Source organism: Pseudophryne corroboree, chromosome 2 (genome assembly GCF_028390025.1).
Source record: "Pseudophryne corroboree isolate aPseCor3 chromosome 2, aPseCor3.hap2, whole genome shotgun sequence".
NCBI classification, from domain to species: Eukaryota; Metazoa; Chordata; class Amphibia; order Anura; family Myobatrachidae; genus Pseudophryne; species Pseudophryne corroboree.
This window is the reverse complement of record NC_086445.1, coordinates 901792707-901817715: the sequence shown is the minus strand read 5'-3', so window position 1 is coordinate 901817715 and position 25009 is coordinate 901792707. Positions and strand designations below refer to the sequence as shown.

Genomic DNA, 25009 nt, shown 5'->3' with positions numbered 1-25009 from the left:
CAGTCACTCATTTAGGGATCTGATTAGAGTCGGTCTGAAACGTAATCACAATTTGTAATTTTTTAAAAAAAAGTCGCATCTCTGTGACATATTCACAGTGAGTCATATCTGCAGTTCTTGAGCTGCGACTCCCTCCCACTGTCGTATATGATGGAGATGAAACTGAATTGATACTGGGGGCCTGGCATAGATAGTGCAGATGATAAAATTATACAAATTGCAGCATACAATGCATAAACAGTACATTGAAGATAACGGCCGGATTGTGCAATAAGTACCCAAGTGGCATCAAGCATCTGAATTGCTAAGTGAAGCTGACACACACACACACACACACACACACACACACACACACACACACACACACACACACACACACACACACACGAATCAGTCTTATTTTCTGATAAACAAGATTTCTTGTTCCTGCTGTTTTACTAAATTTGAATATAAGGGGATGTTTTTCACAAATGCACTCATTATTAGCAGCCTTGCTGTCATCATGATCAACTTTTACACTTACACCAGGGTCAGAGCTTTTCGGCAGGTATGTTAGCTTCAATTTGCAATGACATGCCCACACCACTGCCTTACTTTACTTTCATTGCTACTGCACACCCACTGAATACACATTAACGCCTTCTTCCTGCAATTCCACACCTATTCTAGCCTCAGTCTCAACCCCCAATTGCAGTGGGTCCTAGTAGAGCCTTTAGATAAAAAAGACACGGATTGCATCCGTAGCATGAAAGATCACATTCTGAGGCTGAAAAAAAGTCTCAAAATACATTTAAGACTGACAGTAAATAAAGCCCTTGTTGAGCACATCAATCTTATTTCATCCACCTCTATATCGCTTTTTGTTTACAGACAATTTAAATGTCCCTTTGATTTTAAGAACCTTAGAAGTCATGAACAGGTACCAAAAACCCACCAAAATAATGGAAAATGTCTGTTGTGCCCACTGCTTGTCCCCTGCCTCCTACAGAGAAATATCAGAGCAGAGACAACACACCATCTCCTGCTCCATAGTGCATTCTAGGTACACCCTAAAAGGTACCCAGCACTTGTTCTCTCTGTTTACTAGGCATGCTGACCAGTCTTGAATTGAGACGATTAGACACAAAAGATGACCCTGAACTCTCCTTCCAGCTGTGTGCCTTGCTTCAAAGCAGGCTCCCATGTGACAGCTTCCGATGGGTCAATGCTATGATAGAAAGATCCCTGGAGGAGTTAAATAGCTACTGAAGAGGACCATGAAGGACTATAATGATACATTTCATACTTAAAACTTCAATTGATATAATTGATATATAACAAGTTTACTATGGGTATGTTATTTATCTTATTAATACAAATTTACTACTACTATATACAGTGCCACTTCTAGCAGCGGTTGAGCCATGCAATTGTACGGGGCACCTGCCGTCGCACTTTTTGTACCCTATCCTGCTCCCCCTCCTCCCTCTTACACAGTACTCCCCTCGGGGGCGGAGTGTCGCAGAATGATGTTGCATCGTGATATCACAACACAACCACTTCATTTTGCAAAACTCCACCCCCCAAGCAGAATACTATGACTGGGAGGAGGGAAAGCAGGATAGCAGTGCTGTATGCACCAGCGCGTATACACCCTTAGGCAATGAGCATTACCCTTAACAATGAGCATTACCCTTGGCAATGAGCACGGATCCCAGAGCATGAAATACGTGGTGACGAGCATGATACCCAGCGCATGAAACCCCTGGAAACGAGCATGACACCCAGCGCATGGAACCCCTGGCAACGAGCAGGTAATTTAAAAATAACTAGAAGCTTTACTGTTGGGCATAATATGGTGCAAGGGGAATTACTGTGTGGGGCTAATATGCTGATTTTTTTTTTAAACTGTTGACCGAGGTCTGTTATTGCAGGGTCAAAAACTGGGGCGTAAGGTAGTCTTTTGCTGCAAGGTCATGCCCATTTTAGCAAGGCCACGCCCATTTTAGCAGGGCCACAGGGTTTGCGCAAAATAGTTTTAATGTCTATGGGGGGGGGTCGCATTTTTGAATGTCTATGGGGGAGGCGCGTTTTTAATGCTCGCACTGGGAACCAAATTGTCTACAAACAGCCCTGACTATACCGTAATAATATTAAGAAGACGGGACAGATCACTCTTCTTAATACTTACCAACATGCAGTGGCGTATCTATAATGGGTGCAGTGTATGCAGTGCACACGGGCCCCTGGGTCCAGAGGGGACTCACACCTCACACACTGCACCCATTTCTTCTATACTTACCTTTCTGGTGTCCATCATTGTCCATGTGTGGGCCCCCTCCTCTCCCGTTGCCGGCAGTGCCGCTGTTAGCGCTCTGAGCACTAGAGACTCTGGAACAGTGCCAGAGTCTATAGCGCATGCACAGATCTTAAAAAAAATGTCCGCCGTGCCATTTTTTCAGAGACCTGCGCATGTGCTGTAGACTCTGGCACTGTTCCAGAGTCTCTAGTACTCAGAGTGCTAACAACAGCACTGCTGGCAATGGGAGAGTAGGGGGCCCACACACGGAGACTGCACACGGGTCCCCTCCTCTCTAGATATGCCGCTGCCAACATGTCTCCTTTTATCCAACAAACAATGGCCTACTCCAGTTTCCACACTATTTTTACTCTGCATTAACCGAATCTGAATTAATAACTTGATGATGGTAAATATACCTTATAATTTTGTATTGAGTATCTTTGGAAAATAAGTGGGTGAAATGAGTGGTTAAACCACTGTGTCCCGACATAAGCAGGACATGAATCTAATTCTGCATTCATATAAAATGAGCATGTGATGCAGTACAAACAATACATCATACCGGTAACATACTTAAATGATATCATTTACTTCTCACCTTTGCTTGTCCTGGCTCCCGGGAATAAGCAGTGAATACATCTTTTAAAATTCCTTTGCTTTTCATGTACTCCTTCTCTTCTTTGTATATTTCCTCAACTGCTGATTGACAACCTGCCAGCAATACTATAGAACCAACCTTTGTTCCTATAATGAAACCATAATTATTAACATGTCATTTATATATTAAAAGTTTCAGAATATACTGTAACTTGTTGATATGGTACTAACTTTGTACATTACACTGTAATCTGGCAAGTTCACATCTAATAATTTAATGATCATGTAGAGCAGACTCTTGGCAAAAGAAGACTTTACATTTCCATGCACACACACACACTAAGAAGTTGCATAAGACATGCAAATCCAAACACCAAACAAAGGGGGTCATTCCGAGTTGATCGCTCGCTAGCTAGTTTTAGCAGCTGTGCAAACGTTATGCCGCCCACTTGGAGTGTATTTTAGCTTAGCAGAAGTGCGAACGGTTGTATTGCAGAGCGCCTGCAAAAGAATTTTGTGTAGTTTCAGAGTAGCTCAAAACCAACTCAGCGCTTGCGATCACTTCAGACTATTCAGTTCCGGATTTGATGTCACAAACCCGCCCAGCGTTTGCCCAGCCACGCCTGCGTTTTTCCGCACACTCCCTGAAAACGGTCAGTTGCCACCCAGAAACGCCCACTTCATGTCATTCACTCTGCGGCAAGCAGTGCGACTGAAAAGCTTCGCTAGACCCTGTGCAAAACTACATAGTTCGTTATGCCCGCACGTCGCACGTGCGCATTGTGCCGCATACGCATGCGCAGAACTGCCATTTTTTAGCATGATCGCTGCGCTGCGAACAAATTCAGCTAGCGATCAACTCGGAATGACCCCCAAAGCCCTAAGATTTTAGTGAGCTAATTTACTTAATTCCAATATTAAAAAGTATTTTCAAAGACATATCTGAAATATCACTGTAGTAGTTATGTGCGTGGTTGTAGACTTTGTACCTAACTTTAAATACAATATAAGTTTAAAGTTGAGGTAAATTGTGAAAAAGAGTATGATATTAAGAAGGGTAAATTGTATTGTCTTTAATGACAGTGCTGTGAAAGTTCCCACATCCCTCTTATCTCAATAAATATGCTATCTTTCATGCTGCACAATACATTCAGGTCTCCTATTCTCCGAGCATTAATGAGAACGTCTCAGTGATCAACCAAACTACACCAACGTTCATCACTTCGCTTATCTCAAACTATCTCCCAACCCAACCTCTTTGCTCTTCACAAGATCTGCGTCTCTCATCTACATTCATTACTCACTCCCACTCACGACTGCAGGACTTTCTTCAGGCTGCACCCACTCTGTGGAATGCCCTAAAATGCACAATAAGACTCTCCTCTAGTCTCCAAACCTTCAAGCGTTCCCTGAAAACTCACCTCTGCAAGCAAGCGTATCAAATTCCAGAACCGCCCACATAACTTTCATAAACCTTCCTATCAAAATGCATCCACTCTGCACAGTCCACACATATCACATGTCTCCTCATTCTTCACTTTCCCTTCCTCTCGACCCTGGTTCATTCATTGCTATGTGACCATATCCTACAGCCCACCAAGAACCTTTGGAATCTGGTGGACAACTCTGCAACAGATAGCACCTATCCTTGTGTTTTCATGCCTATTTCCCTATAGATTGTAAGCTTGCGGGCAGGGCCTTCCTAGCTCTGTGACTGTCTGTTATTACCCAGTTTTGTTATATCATTGTTATTTCCAATTGTAAAGCGCAACGGAATTTGCTGCACGATATAAGAAACTGTTAATAAATAAATAATAAATAAATAATAATCAGGAACATTTTCACAACTCTTAATATACAGTACTGTATATAGCAGTTATACTTTTTCTCAGTGTCAGAGTGTATTGTTCTTGGATCATAACTAACAACGTGTAATTATTCCAGGAATGTATAACAGGTGGTTCCCAATAAAAATCTATTATATATCTGATAAGCAAGTACTCAAAACAGATTGTGAGATCCCACATAGGGGGGTATTCAATTAAGTGCCGTTTTTTCAGCTGGTCGAAAAAACGGCACTAATTGAAATTAATACCCCCCATAGTCTCCTGACCTACAGGTTGTAATCCTCTAACATATAGAACTGTGCCTTCCATTTTGGGAAAACTGAATGACAGCACTCAAATGCATAGCCCAGTGCTTCTCAAATCCAGTCCTCAGGACGGGTGGTCTTCAGGTTGCCGACTGTCGGGATCCCGGTACACAGTATACCGGCGCTGGAATCCCGACAGCCGGCATACTGACAGTTTTTCTCCCTCATGGGGGTCCACGACCCCCCTGGAGGGAGAATAAATAGGGCGCCACCGTGCCCACAGCGTGGTGAGCGTGGCGAGCCCGCAAGGGGCTCATTTGCACTCGCCACGCTGTCGGTATTCCACTGGTCGGGCTTCCGGCGCCGGTATGTTGGTCTCTGGGAGCCCGGCCGACAGCATACCATACCGCACCCCTCAGAACACGCTGACTGCACATTTTATGTATCTCCTTGCTGGTGCACAGGTGTATTCATTACTGACTGACTGACACATTATAAAAGATCCTCAGGTGGAGCTAATTATTTCACTTGTGATTCTGCGAGGAGACCAGTTGGTGTCCCGGAAACTAAATTTGAGAAGCACTGGCCTAGGATTGATTTGTCAGTATAAAGTACCCACCTATCATTTTCTAAATGACTCTTGGCTAAACTTTAAAATAATACTTAATGTAAATGTTTCAGTTTCACATGACATTATGTTTTGATAATGCATTTGGTCCAGTATATGATGTCATACCTTTTATTTCTAGGTCATGTGATCTCTGTTGCCAGAATGCTCTGAATGGAGAAATTCCTGCTCCGGAGCCAATGAGAATGCATGGTGTTAAAGGGTTCTCTGGCAGATGGAATGCGTCTGTGCTGCAAAATAGATACATAAATATGTATATTAAAATAGCAAAAATAAATGAATGTCAACACACCGAGATGCCCTCCTGTGATTTTAACAGATTTCCGTTATCCTAATGAAAAGGATAAGGTGGCACTCCATGGACTTTATATAAGTACCATTGTAGTCAAACCATTATGATTCAGAAGATAGAGAAGTGTCTTGTGGTGGCACATAACAATGAAGAAAGGTAAGTATTAAAATATAACTTTTAATAATTTTATTAATATGCCTGTTGTTTGTGAAAATATCCAAAACGTAAAGGAGTGAAAACGTGAATAATTTAAGATATACATTTCAGAGTTAATTAGACACACACGCATGGAGAGCGTGGATTTTTAACATCATTTTTCACTCTTTATTCACGGTTTCACTGGCACTCTAGATGAAATAAAATGATGCCGGGTGTCCGACTTGTGATAATACAGGGATGAATCTTCTGTGGGACATGGCAGTCCCCTCTATGGGAGAAACAAGGCAACACTCCACACATTAATGTAAAGTGGGATATCGTTCAATTATGACATTACATGCATTCAGGCAACAAAGTTTCAAAGCCCGCAGTTCTTTTCATCAGGTCATGTAGTGGGATATTTTTTACATACTGTATATCACACGGCATGACCTTAGGAAAAGGACTGCGGGCCTTGAAACATCATTGCCTGAATGCATGTAATGGCTTGGTAGAATAATATAATATATTATACCATACATTTGTACCCATGGAGTGCATCCTCCGTTCTTCAATAGAGTGGACTGCCATGTCCCACAGAAGATTCAAAGCTACAGTATATATATATATATATATATATATATATATAGTGCAGTGTTTTTCACTAACCGTGGAAATGATAGCACTCCTCAGACGAAAATCATTAAGGTCAAAGTGATATCTTTACTGTCAAAATCAAAAGCAGTACCACATATAATAATAGTCTCTCACCAACGTTTTGGTCCCCAACCGGGACCTTTCTCAAGGTGTCTCAACAAACCAACAGTGTCAAAGAATCAAATGTGCAGCATGTATGACGTGCACTTGCAGAAAAATGGGGTCCCTTGATGGAGGCTTCAAGCTTCAATGTACTGATCAATACATGAACTGAACCCCATGTGTTATGGTGAGCTATTATTGGTGAGTGCAGAGCAAATATTATATATAATATATATATATATATATATATACACACACACACACACACACACACACACACACACACACACACTAGAGGGATAACACCAAATGTGCGCACCTGGGTTTGTAATTTAATTTTTGCACATAGGGAAACAGATAGACTTACCCGGGTCACTGAGAGCCGATACTGGTATTTAAACTACCCTGCAAATATTTCAGTGTCATTGCTATATATACAGTCAGTGCCCTCTTTCAACAACATACGCTTTAGCTGAAATTTCATGGCATACAACACTGGCTTTGTGTGGTTGAAGAGTGTTTACCAGTGAGCGCTATATTCTGTTCATACCTTCGTATAAAACAGGGAACCATGTCATTGAGATGCATAGTGTTGAACCACGTGCTGCACACTCCATGGTGAAGTGTACCATGACCACCTAAAAAGAAACAAATGATTAAACAGAGAATCATAAATATGTCTTATATAAATTCTGCATATTTAGTGTGCTGTTTACAAACTGTCAGGTGTTCCTGATAATGGGTTCAACCCTAGAACACCTGCATGAAGATTAAGGTAATTCATCAAAGGATTCAAACTTTTGAAAGTTCTTTTTTTTTTTTGGTTAAAATGACTAATATGTTAGGAAGGAACCGCAATAGGTCTCTGTTGCTTATATAACTACACATCTGTAATACATAGTTTTATAGATGGCAAAAGTCATCCCTGAAAAGAAGCAAGGGGTCTGTACACCTATGAGCAAACCCTACTAATTAGGCACACCTTTCCACTATATAGACATAAGGATTTATCAATCCTCCTAAATAGTGGAGAAGTGGACAAATAGACTACAGTCTATAAAATAATAGTAGAAGCTTATTGGACAATAAGGTCAACTTCAGTCTTTAAATGACAATGAGTTTGCATTCAACACATAGAGCAAGAGAAGCTACTTTCTGCATCTACAGAGATGCATTCTTAAAGCCAAGATCAACCCTGAGAATTGTTGACACTTTAAAACTATGATTGTGCAAACATTTTGTATCAAAACATTGCTGATTGGAACAATCAAAATTAGTCTGCCAAAATATATTATTCTGTTGTATGAAACTATGTAATTAATCTGTTATGTATTGCTCCACTACACTCAATGGACCAATAACAGGGGTGCAAGAGGCATAATGCTACATAATGAGCAAAAAACCAAAACAAAAAAAAAACATAGCTACTCACCACTCACCAAAAATATATATTTGATCATTTTTAATGTTGCTATTTACATTTTTATTCTATATTAAAATCAGTGAATGTTAGTTCCATACATTGTAGTATGTGTTAAACTGACCAAATGTAGTAGTAGTAGTAATAATAATAATAATAATAATTATATTTATGTAGCGCTCTTTCTCCAATAGGACTCAAGGCACTTAACAGAATGAGACATAAAAACAGAAATATAGGGCCTAGGGGGTAATTCAGATCTGATCGCAGCAGCAAATTTGTTAGCTAATGGGCAAAACCATGTGCACTGCAGGTGGAGCAGATATAACATTTGCAGAGAGATTTGGGAGGGTTATATTGTTTCTGTTCAGAGTAAATACTGGCTGCTTTATTTTTACACTGCAGTTTAGATTTCAGTTTGAACACACCACACCCAAATCTAACTCTCTCTGCACATGTTATATCTACCCCTCCTGCAGTGCACATGGTTTTGCCTATTAGCTAACAAATTTGCTGCTGAGATCAGATCTGAATTAGGCCCATAGTACAGTACAGGAACAATTAAATACAGAAAAAGCTTTTCATGTAATACAGAGCATGGAGATAAAACAATAGGTTTGGTGCCCACCTTAGGTCATCAATTGCAGAGATTATTTATCCTACCCATGCAAGGTCCAGGTGAGACAGCCATTTTAGGTGCACTAATTATGATTACACTAATTAGCTGGGCTGCAGCACCAAGCAAAGACTGCAGGGGGGAGCCTGCCCTCACATATAAACATACATGTAAAGTTGTATGTAACATGTGTGCTGGCTTCTTTACCCAGAGATCAGCATCCACAGCATGCACGGGACACAGATACCCATTGCTCAGCTTGTCTATCTTCAATAAGCCTGCCCCCAGCCAATGAGAGTCTGGGTGAGGCCGACGCCCCTCTGCAGTCTTTGGTCAGCGCTGCTTCCTGTAACTGATGACACACAATGGGAGACATAAAATACTTTTTGAGATTCTTGTAAGTACAATAGTACTATGCAATCTTCATTCTACACAGAATACCAGGCGAGGCAGCCACGTTGGGCACACTAAATTAGTTACAATGTGCAAAAAAGCATTGCATGGGAAATAGGACACAAAAGGATAAAATGAGCAGTGAACAAGATACCATATGCACCAAGGTACCAAAGTATTCCTTTCTGGCAGTGACATGCGGTGGGGTGAGGCAGGTGAGGCAGAGCCTTTCCTGTCATACTTAAGTTTAAACCAGAGTTTTGACTGAATAAAATATATGAAAAATACTGATAATTTGTTTGAAATATCTTCTTTGCATTATTCTAATAATTTTTATAGCCCAAACTCTGGAGTAAAAAGTCTATGGCAGGTGAAGCCTCACCTGTGTATCCTTTCCACACATCTCTAATCAAAACTCACCAGATTTCCAGAAGTTTATAATGCTGCACCTGTGTATAATGCCCAGATGTACCCTTTGGCTCATATATTGCATGTAAATCTGGCTCTGGAGTTAGCCAGTGCCTCCTGAGCCATTTAGCTCACCGCACGTCCCTGCTTTCTGGCTAGTTCTACTTTAGTGACTAAATTTAATAAGCGTTGTTTTTGTTGTCATATAGAACCACCGGAAGCCACCGCAGATTTATGGCAGTTTTCATATCAAATTGCTACATTTACTGAAGGTTGGTTTTGATATCTAAATATAATCCACCATGGATCCTGGTTCAGGTTTGATTTGGTCCTGAACCACCAATCCAAGCACCCCTGCAAGTACCCTGAGGAACCCCAGGGTACCACGGCATACAGTTTGAGAACCACTGGTCTAATATTAATAGTGCTTTGATATTCAATTATACGCTATTCTATCTAAAGTGTGCTTTCTCTGTGGTTTTGCAGTCATAAGAGCCTTAGTAAATCATCAGGTTGCAAAATTGCTGTGATTTAGATCCCGACACAGTAATTTTAGCCCCAGATATCATTAAGAATTTAAAGAGTAGAATTAATATCCTTTTTTAATAGCTTTTAACCAAATTATCATGTTTTTTATGATTGAATTAGGTGAAGAACATGAATTTAACCTTATCCAAAGTGATTTTAGTGAAAAAAGTTTTCATATTTGTAAAAATATCTTTCCGCCCCAAACATCGGAACATCGGGCAGCACCACTAGGACACCGGAAACTAGAGATGTGCAGCGGGCATTTTTCGGGTTTTGTGTTTTGGATTCGGTTCCGCGGTCGTGTTTTGGATTCGGACACGTTTTGGCAAAACCTCCTTTAAGCATTTTTGTCAGATTCGGGTGCGTTTTGGATCCGGGTGTTTTTTTTAAAAAAAATCCTCAAAAACAGCTTAAAGCATAGCATTTGGGGATAATTTTGATCCTATAGTATTATTAACCTCAATAACCAAAATTTCCACTCATTTCCAGTCTATTCTGAACACCTCACAATATTGTTTTTAGGCCAAAAGGTTGCACCGAGGTCACTGGATGACTAAGCTAAGCGACCCAAGTGGTCAGCACAAACACCTGGCCCATCAAGGAGTGGCACTGCAGTGTCAGACAGGAGGGCAGATATCAAAAAAAGGCCCCTAACAGCACGATGCAAAGACGAAAAAAGGTGCACCAAGGTTGCTGTAGGCCTAAACTAAGCGACACAACCACCTGGCCCATCTAGTAGTCTCACGCAGTGGCTGAATGTCAAGAGTGGACCACCAATTATTCGGTCCATTGACAGCATCTCCAGCACGCTCCAGTCACTTAAAAAAAATATGCAATTGGTGGACTTATACGGCAGTACCCCAGTACTAATACAGCAGTACCCCTGGACTCATACGGCAGTGTCACACAGGATGGCACTTTTCAAAAACTAGGCCCCAAACAGCACCTCATGCAAAGATGTCGAAGAGGTGCAATGAGGTAGCTGTATGACTAAGCCAAGCGACACAAACAATTCCAACTGGAATTATATGTCCAAATCACTGTAATTATTTGGCAAGATCACTGTAATTAATAATTATAAATCACTGATATTAATTGGTAAAATCACTGTAATGCTACGTCCAAATCACTGTAATTATTTGGCAAGATCACTGTAATTAATAATTATAAATCACTGATATTAATTGGTAAAATCACTGTAATGCTACATCCAAATCACTGGAATTAATTGGCAAAATCTCGCTATCACCTGCCTAGTGAAGTGGAATCTAGATGGGATTTGGTACCGGGGGCACAATAACTTCATCAATTGTCTAAATTCCACTGCACTTATGGCGGATAACAGGCACACGTCTAACAGCGCACTGATTATACTGAGCACTGATTATACTAAGCACTGATTATACTGAGTACTGATGATACTACGGAGAACTGACACTGAGCAGCACGATGCAGCACAAGACACTGTACTAGTATTTGTGAGCAGCACAAAAGCCCTCTGGAATTGTCACCCCCCAGATACCACTGTGACTGGAATGATGATGACCTATGCACAGTGACAGGACACTACCACAGCACCCTACAGCAGCAAGATGCAGCACAAGACACTGGACTATTAGTAATGTACTGTAGTATACTGAGCACCACACAATGCAGCACAAGACAATGAGCAGTGATCCTGAGCACTGATGAGGATACTAGAACTGACACTGGGCAACAAGATGCAGCACTGGACTATTGTACTGTAGTATACTGGTCACCACAAAGCAGCACAAGACAATGAGCAGTGGTACTGAGCACTGATGAGGATACTAGAACTGACACTGGGCAGCAAGATGCAGCACTAGACTATTGTACTGTAGTTTACTGGTCACCACAATGCAGCACAAGACAATGAGCAGTGATACTGAGCACTGATGAGGATACTAAAACTTGTTACGTTCACTGCACTTGGTACTCCTGAAACTCGGCGGATGAGCCCCATGCACAGGAACGTAATGCTGGAGTGGGAACGGAGTTCCGCAGCAACCCCTAAAGAGCCCTGACTCTGTTGTCTCACTCTCGTGATCAGATTACGCCTGCGAGACTATGGTTTCTTGGGCCCACGGCAGCCGCGTTTCAAGGGCGGATTATGTCTGCCCAACTCCGATGCTCCCCGGTCTTACTTGGAGACAAGGCGTAAACTGAGATCGGGCGATAACAAGGGGAACCTCTAACTAAAGACAGAAATACAAAGTTAGGGGCGCTACAGAACTAAATGAAAGTATGTGCGGCTCTGCCGCCAAGATAAACAACAAAAAGGCAGTGCTGTCCACACGCCTACACAACACTGTCGTATACCAGCGAGGACAGCCAATGCAGAATCCTCTGCAGAAACTCCAAAACAAATGTAACGGAAAATACGGCCAAGGCCGTAAGATGCGACCAAGCCGCTACTCACGACACCGGTGTGAATACAGGCAGATGGACGGGAACCCCAAAGCCACTGACACAGGCTCACAGGACGAGAAGGCTAGCAGGATTCCGCCAACTGACCACTGGACACTAAGACACAGGATTACTGGATCAAGAATAGGCAAACTACAGGATTCCAGGACAGGAACAATCCAGGGCAGGAAGCAGCTCACCAGAAGCTGACAGGTTCTCACTGAGGGTAGAAATGCAGGTGGACTGTAGTAAACTCCAGATTCTGGAAAAAAGTTTTTTTGGGGCCGCACTAGTCTCACAATAAGTTATTAATGTCCTCTTAAAAACTGATTTATAACGTTAAATTGCTACTGGATAGAGTAACCTTGTGCACATGGATTAATAATCCTTTTGCATATGTGTGTTGCCATCAGTGGTGCTCCCTAGAGTCAAAATATCAAACAGAAAAAGCCAACACTAGAAAGTTGGGAAGTAGACTCTTGTGTGGGAGCACTCTAATTCAGACGGTTAAGTATTAGTAATCAATACTGATAAAACATAACTTTATTAATTCATTATTAAAAAGTAATTATAGGAGTAAATTATGCGTGAATAGTCTAGCTACGCGAAAATATAATACTGATATAGGTATAATTCTTGTGGTTTTAGATACCACAATAAATGCCGGAAATCCAAATATATGGGCAGTTAGGCTTACTATCACATGATCACAGTAACATCTTTGTGTAGTATATGACCATCATTTGTTCTGCAAATATCCATTCAGGATTATTTTAACGCAGAAAATTAAATCATAGGTCATGCAGAGCCGAATGCCAAATGGTATTTTTTGAGGATGACTCTAGATCGGGCAGAGGAATTTTTTGCAGTATCAGGGTGTTCCAGGGTGGTCTCCCATCCGAGTACTGACCCGGCCCTCCACTGCTTGGCTTCCAAGATCAGACGAGGTCGGGCATCTCCAGTGGGGTATGTCCGCAACTATTTGATCTGCCCGTTCAGTCAATCCTAATACTTGTGCCGCAACCAACATGTATTCAAATAGATATAAATCAATTGTATATCGAATATCAAAATTGTATGTAGTAATCTATTTGATAAGTGATAATAAGGCAATTATCCAAATACCATATGCAATAATCCCATACAGGGGCACCTGCTTGTGTGGCCAGGATAGGTAAAGCCTTTGGAACCTAGACATACATTTTGCAATGGAAGATAAAATCTTTACAAAATGTCAGAAAGGCAGAGGATGTAATGAAAAAAGGGCAGATAGACAGCTGATGGAGGTTTAAATAACCAGGGCAGATAATGGTGTACATGAGGATAATTACTAACAGTCTTCTTGTAAAAATAAAAGCTGAGAAATAGCTTGAACCTCCTCTGTACAATAGTCTGCAAACAAATAAACAGCTGGTGAAGGTTTGAATAACCAGGGCAGATAGTGGTGTACACGAAGGAAATTGCTAGCAGTCTTCTGCAAAATTAAAGCTAAAACATAGCTTAAACCTCCTATGTACAATAGTCTGCCATATGCCACTTTTAAATTACCAAAATTACTCCCAACACCTGTTGGAAAACACACAGCTCCAGCACCTCATGGAGCAATCAGGATATTAATATGCACTGTGGGGGAAACCAGATTGCTGTAAAACTTAATCTATCCACAATATCTCACAATAAGCATATAGAAACAATGTGTTTGAAAAATGAGCCACATAATGTCAATTTCTCCGGCATGTAATCCTGTGTATCTATATATACATCTACACACAGGCAGTATCTCAAAATATTGATATGCAGCGGGTTAATACCCTAATAAGGCTATAATAATTCACTAAATGTGACAGGTGTGTAAGGTATGTGTTCATATGATACCAATACTGAGTGAGCCCACTTCAGTTTTGAAGAGGATGGGGGGTTTCCATCTGCTGCAACCGTGTGGATGCTGTTTATGGCAGAGTGCAATCAGGATATATATATGCACAGTTTTAAAACTGAAGTGGGCTCACTTAGTACTGGTATCGTATGAACACATACCTTACACACCTGTCACATTTAGTGAATTATCATAGCCTTATTAGGGTATTAACCCGCTGTATATCAATATTTTGAGATACTGCCTGTGTGTAGATGTATATGTATATATACATATACATCTATAGATACACAGGTATCTATATATAGATACACAGGTTTCCCCCACAGTGCATATAGTGCATATATATATCCTGATTGCTCCATGAGGTGCTGGAGCTGTGTGTTTTCCAACAGGTGTTGGGAGTAATAGTTGCGGACATACCCCACTGTAGATGCCCGATCTCGTCTGATCTTGGAAGCCAAGCAGTGGAGGGCCGGGTCAGTACTCGGATGGGAGACCACTCTGGAACACCCTGGTACTGCAAAAAATTCCTCTGCCCGATCTAGAGTTATCCTCAAAAAATACCATTTGGCATTCGGTTCTGCATGACCTATGATTTAATTTTCTGCGTTAAAATAATCCTGAATGGATATTTGCAGAACAAATGATGGTCATATACTACACAAAGATGTTACTGTGATCATGTGATAGTAAGCCTAACTGCCCATATATTTGGATTTCCGGCATTTATTGTGGTATCTAAAACCACAAGAATTATACCAATATCAGTATTATATTTTCGCGTAGCTAGACTATTCACGCATAATTTACTCCTATAATTACTTTTTAATAATGAATTAATAAAGTTCTGTTTTATCAGTATTGATTACTAATACTTAACCCTCTGAATTAGAGTGCTCCCACACAAGAGTCTACTTCCCAACTTTCTAGTGTTGGCTTTTTCTGTTTGATATTTTGACTCTAGGGAGCACCACTGATGGCAACACACATATGCAAAAGGATTATTAATCCATGTGCACAAGGTTGCTCTATCCAGTAGCAATTTAGCATTATAAATCAGTTTTTCAGAGGACATTAATAACTTATTGTGAGACTAGTGCGGCCCCCAAAAAAACTCTTTTCCAAATCAGACATTGGCTGTTAATTCAGTCTTCGTGGGACACCAGCACAGTCACATTATTATTATTTTCACTGGGATAGGGTGCTCCTTCTCTTAGGATAACCTGTCCCACCAATTCTATTCTACACAAGGAGTTTTTAAGCCTATTCTAGTATGAGTTTCAATTTAAAGCAAGAGCTCAGTTCAAGACGGAAAAATAAGGATAGCCTCGATGATATCTTTCCGAGTGATCTGGTAGACACTGGACCCCACATCAGTTGGGAAGAGGACTTTCATAGACTGAATTCCACATTACGCAAACAAATCAGAACTAACTGGGACTTAACTACTCTGGAAAATTATATTAAAAACAAAATATCTCCACGTGGTCTCCACCCAAGAGTTTTCCCAACATTTGATCTAGCCAGCGATAGTCTCGAAAAAGAATGGGAACACGCTCTTTTAAAATGTACAAATCATCTGATGAACGTTCTAATTAAACACAATAATCTCATATTAGAAGATTGCAAACGTAACCTAGAGGAACTGGGTAAGAAATTAGAGACATGGGAAAAAGACTCTCAATTTCAAAGATGTTTTGAGAAAAATAAATTAGAGCTTCAAGCTTATGAACAAATGATCATAGATAGGAAAAAGACCAAATACGCCAGAGACAAAAAAGACTTTGTGTCCGGAAAAATCTTTAAATGGCAAAAGACATCCTGGAAAAAAGATCCTCCTAGGTATACAGGTCAATACTCGTCATCGGAGGCTGAGACGTCAGGAGCAGAAGATATTCCAGAATATACCACAGAAAGATATTCAAACCCTAGAAGCGATACATCCGGTAACCCTCAGAATTCAGCCTCTTTTTTAGGGGATCCCCGAGGAGGAAGAGGCAGACAAAGAGGGGGAAGATGAGGCGGGGGAGCAAGAGGAAGAAGAGGACCATCACAATGGGATTCCTCGCCACCCCTGACACGCAACATGTACAAAAGACAACATCAACAGGATCGATGGTAACAACAACCATGGATAATGAAGACTCTAAATTGAAGATTATCAATCTTTCAGAACATGAACTCACATCAATACAGGAATCCATACTGAATAAAGGTCTGACTTTTTCCCCTATGGAACATTTTGATAGATTTAAGTGGGAAAAAGATCTTAAATTGTTTGGAAGAAAGTTGTTGCTAACTAAGATATATACTGAGAAAGAAACAACCCCCTCGACGGCCCAAATAAATGTAGAAGGGGACAGAACAACTACACTAAGTACTCCACGAACACTTTTGGAACCAGAATCTCAAAGTTTATCTCAGATCGAACAAGATGCTCTCGCCACCTTACAAGAACTTGAACAAGAACAAAATTCCAGTATTGGAGCTGAACCTTCCACCAGACCCATTTGTAAAAAGAAGTCTACATTTTTTCCTCAAGAACAAATATGCCCTGAAGTACAGGTCTTTATGAAACTGGTAGCCCAGGAATTTGATCAAACTCATCTAAACTAAAAGAAATACCAGGGACATTCCAATCTAACTTCACAAGAAAGGATGGCCATAAGAGAAATACAGACATGGCAAGACGTGGTTATAAAGCCCTCAGACAAAGGGGGAAACGTTGTTATCTGGCCAAAAATAGATTACATCAAGGAAGCACAGCGAAAACTTACTACCACGGATTGTTATAAAAGAATATTCCTCAACCCATTACAGGATTACAAAACCATTTATGAAAGAATCATTAATCAAGCACAAGCACAGGGAATAATTACCAAGCAAGAGCATGAATATTTACAGATACAGAATCCCAGAATTCCGACAAATTACATGCTACCAAAGGTACACAAAGATATACAGACTCCCCCTGGAAGACCCATAGTGTCCGGCATAGGGGGACTAACGGAAAAGGCGAGTATTTTTCTCGATTTACACCTCAGACACTTTGTTTTGGATCTCCCCTCGTATGTTCATGACACAACAGACATACTTAGGAAAATGCATGATCTAAGATTAGAAGATAACCAATATCTAGTAACTCTAGATGTTGAGGCATTATATACCTCTATTAGCCACAAAGATGGGATAACGGCAGTGGAATATTTTCTACACAATGAAGGAAAAGAGGATTTTCATGTCTTCCTGATCAAGCTACTCCATTTTGTTCTGCATTACAATTTCTTCACATTTAATAATCAATTTTACCTCCAAACAAGAGGCACAGCTATGGGGGCCGCTTGTGCACCTACATATGCTAACATATTCCTTGGATGTTGGGAAAAAGAATTTGTTTTCAAAGATCACAATGATAACTTTACAACCCATGTTATCATGTGGAATAGGTACATAGATGACATCCTTATGATCTGGGAAGGTGACTTACAGTTACTGCATCAATTCATTGAACATCTGAACAAGATTGATCTTAACATCCGCCTCACTCACACTATAAGCCAAGCTTATATCACAGAAGTACAGCAACTAACACACTGCTATACCAAACAAGCTCTCATTTCCCCTCAACAATAGAAAATATACCGAAAGGGGAATTTCTTCAGTTGCGTAGAAACTGCTCAGATGATAAGAAATTCATAACACAAAGTGCAGAACTGACACAGAGACTATGTAACAGAGGATATAGTAAAACCTCTGTAAAAAAGCCTCAAAGTTTGCTAAAGTTATTAAGAGAGAAGACATTATCTTCAAGGATCAAAAAGAAATAAAGTCTGACAATACCATCGGCTTCATCGGGAACTTCTGCCAAGAATGGAGAAAAGTCAATGAAGCAATACAGAAGCATTGGCATATTTTACACGCAGACCCCACTCTATCCAAGAAACTTGGCCCTAAAGTCTCCATGAGCTGGCGCAGATCAAAAAATCTGAAAGATCGACTGGTACAGAGTCATTTCCAGAAATTTCCCAACAAAAAAATGCTAATCACAGGCGCATACCCTTGTGGGAAATGTAAAGCCTGCAAATACATTGATTCAGCAAAAGAAATAGAGGACAAGTATGGGAACACAATACAAATTAGGGACTATATGAACTGCCAAACAGAAGGTGTCATATACTGCCTCAGCTGCAGTTGTAACCAGAAATATATTGGCATGACAACACGCCCTTTCAAACAGCATATCCTAGAACATATAGGGTCTATACACAATGCCATCACAGATAAGGAGAGGATGAAACAATTGACATCTGTCGCTCGCCATTTCTACACTTTCCATGGGAGCAGATATGAAGAGTTAAAAATCTTTGGTTTGGAAAGGATCAGGCTTGGAATTTGGGGAGGAAACCTAACTGATAGTCTACTGAAGAAAGAAAGTGAATGTATTTTCAAGATTGGAACCATACATCCATCTGGCATGTACGAAAATATTAACTTCGGGGTTTATCTAAATTAATCATCTTACCGCTAAGAGTCACGAATTACTATTTCATCTCTGCTATAAATAATATATATTATCTTAGTCAGTACAATAACATAATACAAATTAAAGTACAGGCCCAATGGTACAGCAATAATATTCATCACCACACACCATTTTTCTCACCAATACTACACGGGCTCTTCTTGTATTTTATTCACTAATTAAGTCAAGCAATATGTCTTTACACAAACTGCCCTCATAACTTATCACTTAATATTCACCTAAGTCACACATTACGCACACAATTATCATCAAATTATTTATTATCCTCATTACTTATCACTAATCTTTTCTCTGTCAATAACTATCTTCATCTATTATCACACTTTTCACCCCCTTTCCCTCACAACTAACAATGTTTCCCCCCGCCCTTTTTTTCCTCTTAGTCCCCCTTTTCTCCCCCCCCCTCTTTCTTTCCCCCTTTTCCCTATTTCCCTTTTCTTACCCTTACGTTTTCCTCCTCAATTGAAACAAAAATTTCTTCCAATTTCTATTGCTATTCCCTTATCACTTTTCTCCTCCCCCTTATTATAATATACAATATAATATAGTTTATTATTTACAATAAGCTAGTGGGGGTTTAACTATTTTAGTATTTAATATAATAATTATATATCGCACACCATACACATTAACAAATTTAATAGAGATATCATCCTTTAAAAACTAAAAATGTATTGATTCTATTTATTTAATGCAACTCACAGATCATGTTTAATTTTAAATTACTGTAAATAAGTTTTTGTTTCCTACATTAGAAAATATTACTGTACCATTATGAGCCTTTAATTATATTATATATATTGTATATATGATAAGCTGCAGGTGATCACAATTCTATTTGTTTCCTTAATCATATGTGTTTGAATAAATGTAGGTATGGGCGTAGACAGTGCCCATCAAAATTGTATATCCAATCAGCATCCAGCACCGTCTTTAAATTAGAAACTCTTACTGATCACACTATGTTCTGTGATCAAGCTTACATTGCGAAACGTACGTCAGGACTAGCGATCACGTGGTGCGCACACGTGATTGCACAAGCCGGAACCCAGGGACGGTTACCCAGGCAACGGCCGCAGACCACTGAGAGCCGGGAGACACACCGTGCACGTATGCTGCCGCAATTCGGAAAGCAGTGGCCGCATGCGTGACAGAAACAGCGGCACCAGTTAAGCAGCTGATTATCTCACCACCATACTGGAGTCAGATCACGGCTCCAATATTGCACCTCCGGAGCCACTGTGAGATTGGAAACAAGAAAATACCAATGGCACTCTGCCATAGACAGCATCCACACGGTTGCAGCAGATGGAAACCCCCCTCCTCTTCAAAACTGAAGTGGGCTCACTCGGTATTGGTATCGTATGAACACATACCTTACACACCTGTCACATTTAGTGAATTATTATAGCCTTATTAGGGTATTAACTCGCTGCATATCAATATTTTGAGATACTGCCTGTGTGTAGATGTATATATAGATACACAGGATTACCTGCTGGAGAAATTGACATTATGTGGCTCATTTTTCAAACACATTGTTTCTATATGCTTATTGTGAGATATTGTGGATAGATTAAGTTTTACAGCAATCTGGTTTCCCCCACAGTGCATATATATATCCTGATTGCTCCATGTGGTGCTGGAGCTGTGTGTTTTCCAACAGGTGTTGGGAGTAATTTTGGTAATTTAAAAGTGGCATATGGCAGACTATTGTACATAGGAGGTTTAAGCTATGTTTTAGCTTTAATTTTGCAGAAGACTGCTAGCAATTTCCCTCGTGTACACCACTATCTGCCCTGGTTATTCAAACCTTCACCAGCTGTTTATTTGTCTGCAGACTATTGTATAGAGGAGGTTCAAGCTATTTCTAAGCTTTTATTTTTACAAGAAGACTGTTAGTAATTATCCTCATGTACACCATTATCTGCCCTGGTTATTTAAACCTCCATCAGCTGTCTATCTGCCCTTTTTTCATTATAGCCTCTGCCTTTCTGACATTTTGTAAAGATTTTATCTTCCATTGCAAAATGTATGTCTAGGATCCAGAGGCTTTACCTATCCCGGCCACACAGGCAGGTGCCCCTGTATGGGATTATTGCATATGGTATTTGGATAATTGCCTTATTATCACTTATCAAATAGATTACTACATACAATTTTGATATTCAATATACAATTGATTTATATCTATTTGAATACATGTTGGTTGCGGCACAAGTATTAGGATTGACTGAACGAGCAGATCAAATAGTTGCGTACATACCCCACTGGAGATGCCTGATCTTGTCTGATCTTGGAAGCCGAGCAGTGGAGGGCCGGGTCAGTACTCGGATGGGAGACCACCTTGGAACACCCTGATACTGCAAAAAATACCTCTGCCCGATCTAGAGTCATCCTCAAAAAATACCATTTGGCATTCGGTTCTGCATGACCTATGATTTAATTTTCTGCATTAAAATAATCCTGAATGGATATTTGCAGAACAAATGATGGTCATATACTACACAAAGATGTTACTGTGATCATGTGATAGTAAGCCTAACTGCCCATATATTTGGATTTCCGTCATTTATTGTGGTATCTAAAACCACAAGAATTATACCTGTATCAGTATTATATTTTCTCGTAGCTAGACTATTCACGCATAATTTACTCCTATAATTACTTTTTAATAATGAATTAATAAAGTTATGTTTTATCAGTATTGATTACTAATACTTAACCCTCTGAATTAGAGTGCTCCCACACAAAACTCCAGATTCTGCTAGAACTGAATATGCAGGATTCCACTATAAAACAGGGTCTGGACACCGATACAATATAGGATATGAAACAAGTCCGGAACATTCAGGTATCTTTTACAAACGTCTATCACCAGCTCAGAACTGCAGAGTTAGATAGGTAATAAGGGAACACGCCCCAATCAGGATGGCTGGAAGTCAGGCACAAGGTAATTGCACAAACACCTGCAGGTGACAATTAACCCATAGAAAACAGGCTGCAATTACACAGACTCACCACCGGCGGCCAACAAAAGTCTTCTAAACAGGTACAGGGGAAATCCTGGCATGTAAACAGAACTATAATACAAAATACATGAACAGAAAGTACCAGGAATGAACCACTGCTTGTGGTTCATAACAGAACTGACACTGGGCAGCAAGATGCAGCACTGAACTATTGTACTGTAGTATACTGGTCACCACAATGCAGCACAAGACAATGAGCAGTGATACTGAGCACTGATGAGGATACTAGAACTGACACTGGGCAGCAAGATGCAGCACTGAACTATTGTACTGTAGTATGCTGGTCACCACAATGCAGCACAAGACAATGAGCACTGATCCGGAGCACTGATGAGGATACTAGAACTGACACTGAGCAGCGAGATGCAGCACTGGACTATTGTACTGTAGTATACTGGTCACCACAATGCAGCACTGATATTGAGCTTTCCACTCAGAGAACGTAGCCACGTCCTCTCGCTTTCTCTACAATGCACGAGTGAAAATGGCGGCGACGCACGGCTCTTTATATGGAATCCGAATCTCGCGAGAATCCGACAGCGGGATGATGACGTTTTGCCTCGTTCGGGTTTTCTGAGTCAGGCTGCCTCGGACCCGTGTAAACCACGTGGAGTTCGGGGGGGGGGGGGGTTCGGTTCTCGGAGAACCGAACCCGCTCATCTCTACCGGAAACCATTGCAACTTTCGCTTTAACAGTGGGAACAGCCACTAGCTACACAAGGGGAGCTTGGGGGGTTTGATTTACACTTTCCCAGTGGCTGCTACTGTCTGCAGCCTCTGGCTAGGGGCTCCTGCATGCTGACTGATCAGCAATGATCGACAGCTCTGCAAACACTGGGGTGGGAAGGGGGGTGCAGGGAGTTTCTCTTCCGTGCAGCTGATAACACTGTTTATCTGACTGGTCGCATCCTGTGCGACCAGGTCAGATAAAGTAGTTGCTGGTGTGGTCGCATCTGATGCGACCATGCCAGGCAAGTGGTTAAAGCTTTTAAAGATAAAACCTCCCCCAAGCAATAATAGGGAGTCACCTGACACAAGATAAATGTAATTAACTTAAAAAAAGAGATGTGGGCGCCACAATTGTGTATTCAAAAATTCACAGACTCACTGCACTCGTCACAGCTTTAAAAGCTGCACACAGCAAGCCGCAACACAGAAAAGCATAACAATTCTCATGTGTAAATTATGAGGGATACACAGTGTAATACACACTTAAATGCTATATCGTTGGTTCTAGTGATAGCTGTAGTTCATCTGCAGGTGTGTACACCCGATATAGTATGTCTATAAACAACGTCATTCAGAGACATAGCAGGTCGGCCCTGCAGCGAAAGAAAATCATATCATGCCCAACCTGCGGTCCTGCGCTGCCTCTCCACATGCTTCCATACAGTGAATGGCTGTCCTTACTCTGATTGGTGGATAGCTTCAGCCATCCACCAATCAGCATCCCGACAGCCTTTCACTGTCTGGATGCAGGCTGGGAGGCACTCTGACTGTGTGACCAGCACCCCCCCCTTTGCTGAAAGCCCCCAAGAATTGCCCAGTGTGTCTACACATTAAGATGGCCCTACTCTGACCACACATACACTGGCTGCTGGGACTGCCAACACTGACATCACAACTGGGCAAGCAAAGTCAAATGCCCACCCAGTTGTGAGGTCTAGCCCAACATATTAAGGGGCTGTTTCCTTTGTGTGTATAACTTATCTAGTCGGCCACTCTTTCGGTGCGACAGCGGATTGGTCGCTTTAAATTGCTAGTGTGTACCGAGCTTAAGACTGGCCAGAAGGGAAGACTTTGACATAAATTGGCCAGCTTAATGTATATTGCAAACATTCTTTGTTTTTATTACAGATTATAAACTGAAAAATGTGGTCACATACGTCTTGCAGTTATGGTGGTGGTAAGTGCAGTGGATTCATTACTTTTGTTTATACTGTACAATGTTTAGGGTCATATGTATCTCTCATACCATTTTTTAGTTAAAGGTGATGCGCTCATACAACTTCTTTGGAATGTAAAACATGACGTACCAATTGACATAGTTGAAATCAACTGCTGATACTTTACACCTTAAAATATATTTTGAAGTGATGTTAAAAACCAAAAGTGGCAGCCATATTGATCAACTTGGACTAAACATCCTCTTTAATGCAAGCTCTGAAAGGACAACGAATTACCTTTAGTTTTGTAGTTTATAACAGCAACTGTCAGGTGAATCTCCCCAGGTGTCAGGTCCTTTGTGGAGCTTACAGAGTAGTACCGTGCCTTGAGTGGAGGCAGCTGAGTTAACAGAAATGTAGCAGTCACTTCTAGAGATTTAAACTCTTCCAGTACCTCAAGGAATGATGGGTAGTTGTAGGACTTCCACGCATTGTATTTATCTGTGTTCTAGAAATGAAAAGTAGCCCAAGAATTTACTAATTGGGAAACAAAGAACCAGGGGTCTATATACTAAGCCTTGGAGACAAAGTGGATGGAGATAAAATACCAGCCAATCAGCTCCTGTCATTTTTCAAACACGGCCTGTGACATGGCAGTTAGGAGCTAATTGGCTGCTACTTTATCTCCATCCACTTTATCTTCATTTAATGCTTAAAAACAAAAACATGTTGCACAGCAGAAAAGGGGGGATTTAAAAATGTGCAGACAGAATGGAAGGGGGGAGGTCCTGGCTCAATTATAGTTCGATAAGATTTCTGCATAATAACCAGTAGCCATAGGCACCACCCCTGGAGGGTTAGGGTAGGGGATGGGTAGAATACTTAACCCATCTAGTGTCGGGACTGTTACTGTCGGGATCCCGCTGTCGGTCATGTGACCACCGGCATCACATAGCGAACCCTTCTGAAGTGTTTAAACATTTTTGTTGAAACCACTTTTAAAAAAAATAAATATATATATATATATATATATATATATATATATATATATGTTTGCAGAGACATGTATTGACTATTTGTGTAGTAAGAA

The 25009-nt window shown here is 40.7% G+C and overlaps 1 pseudogene; it reads left to right on the top strand.

Annotated features, from left to right (window-relative positions):
• Window positions 1-14864: 14864 nt before the first annotated feature.
• LOC135052106 (5S ribosomal RNA) lies at window positions 14865-14984 on the top strand (annotated as a pseudogene).
• Window positions 14985-25009: the final 10025 nt, after the last annotated feature.